We start from the raw sequence: 2,287 nt of genomic DNA on the forward strand, positions 1-2,287 counted from the left end.
GGTTCCGGGAGCCCGCCCCGTCTTCCCGCGCGCACAGTCTCTGCGGGACTCGCACCAAGCTGCCTGGGGTGGGCGGGGCCTGTTTCCCGGAGACCAATGTTTTGCCTCTGCAAACTGGGTCTTTGGGCCACCGCGGAGGGGGAGGCCTGGGAATCCGCGCCGGGCGTGGGAGCGGGCCGGGGAGGGGCTCGGGCTGGCTCGGGCTTGGGGCAGGGAGGGGGGCCTGGACCGGCAGCCGTCTGGGACGGGGTGTCTGGGGAGGGGGGGCGGGAATGGGGCCGCGATCGGGATTTTGGGGTAGTTTCGGGGAGACATAAAGGATTGGCAGGCTGGGATTAGGGACGAGAAAGAGTAGTAGAGGTCTGTTTTAAAGGAAGGTGGGGAAGGGTTTAGGGAAGGCAGAGGTCGTGGGGGAAGGTTGGGGGAACCACGGGAGGAGACTGGAAAGACAGGGATAGGAAGGGGGGTGGTTTGAGAGAGCCAGGAGAGGGGCCCCGGGTGGGTGAGTGAAGGCAGGCACGGGAAACTGGAATCACAAGTGACCGTGTGAGAGAACGGAGTGTGGGGCAGGCGAGGGGAGAGGACAGAGCTGAATTGTAGGAGGTTTGGGAGAGATAAGAATCCCTGAGGAGGAGGAGGCTGAAACGGGCCGGAAATAAGGGTGAATCAGAGGAGGGGGCGCTCTTGCCACTTCCAGGCCCCTGGTGGGATTGGCGCTCACTGCCCATTGTCCCCGGCCAGGCCAGGACGTCCGGTGACATCCCTGGAGACGCGACGTCGGGTTATGTAACACCAACAGGCTCGAGGGAGGGGCTGGAGCCAGGACTCCCGGGTTCCTCTCCACACCCGGTCCCGAGGGAAGGACAAGGGTCGGGAATGCCCCAGGGTTTGTGAAGTTGTTTCCTAGCTCATGCCCCACCCCTGGAGAAGGGGGACTGGGATACAACCCTGGGTTGGGAGGGGTTGCCAGATAGTCCAGGCTGTTAGGCAAGAGGGTAAACTGAGTCCCGGAGAATGCTGACCCCTTTTATATGATTCACTCATTCTGCTAAGATGTATTGGGCCCCTAATGTATGCCAGTTACCATTCTAGGTAACGGGAACACAGCGGCAATAAACAGAAGGCCCTGAGCCCAGCAGGCCCTGGACTGACCCGATTCTGAGCCCAAACAGACTGCATCCCAGCCACACCTCCTTGAAGCCAGACCTCTTTCACTAGACACAGCCCCAAAATGTGGATCCTCACAACCAACCTTGGGAGACTCTTTGCTAGTGCAGGGGCAGAACATATCTCTCCCCTCCTGAGTCCCTGGTCTCTGTATGACTGCATCCCTGTTGTGCCCATGGCCTGTCATTTCCTCCTATCCCCATCCCCCCACCCCACAGGGCATGACTAGAGATGCTGGTTGTAATAGGCAGTTGTCGAATCATTCAGGCGTCATAAGAGCCAGCTGTGCTATCATTGTGTCCCTGAGATGTCATCAGGCAGCCTCAGTCTCCTCTAGTAAACACCTCTGGGACCCTGCAGGCCTGAGGAGGGGACATTGCCCTGCTGTCAATTGTACCCCAGCTCCATGAAGGGACTGATTTAAAGCCTTCATCAGAAGGCTTTGGGAAGGACCTTCCTGGCTACCGTCACTGTTCCAGGCAGCCTTCCTTCAACTCCCCAATCTCCAGCTCCCTGGGCTCTTCCATTTTAAATTTTCCCTCTCTGATCTTACCCACTCCCATGCCCTCAATTTTGAAAAGCCTTCAAAGCCAGGCCCTTACAATAACACATCCCTGCACCTCTCCAAGACTCAGTTTTCACTTCTCTAAAATGGGTATAATAATGGTGACTGGCCCACACACTGAGTACAGTAATTTGAGCCAGGTCACTTCTGTGATAGATTAGTACAGGCTGGGACATCATGAGAGCTCACTAAATCCTATTAGCCAAGGTACATAAGAAATGGTTAACAATGAGAAGGGGGATCAGAGGGAAAAAGGGAAATTTACAAAGGGGCATATATGCCTTGAAAAAGTACTTATTAATATTTTCCAAAATTAAATTTTTTTTATTATTTAAAAATTATCATCTCTGGACTGACCTTGAAACTTTTCTGGACATCCTCTACCTACACCTGCTCCTTCCTCTTGGGTCTCATCTCAGGAATGACCCCATCATCCACCCTGCCACCTGGGTGGAGACCTGTACCTCATTCTGGGTATCTCCTTCCCCTCACAGCCTCTCAGCCACCAAGTCGGCCAACTCTGGTCCTTCCTGCCTCTTGACTGTCTCTTAAATC

This window comes from Molossus molossus, unplaced genomic scaffold (assembly GCF_014108415.1).
Source record: "Molossus molossus isolate mMolMol1 unplaced genomic scaffold, mMolMol1.p scaffold_m16_p_21, whole genome shotgun sequence".
Lineage (NCBI taxonomy): Eukaryota > Metazoa > Chordata > Mammalia > Chiroptera > Molossidae > Molossus > Molossus molossus.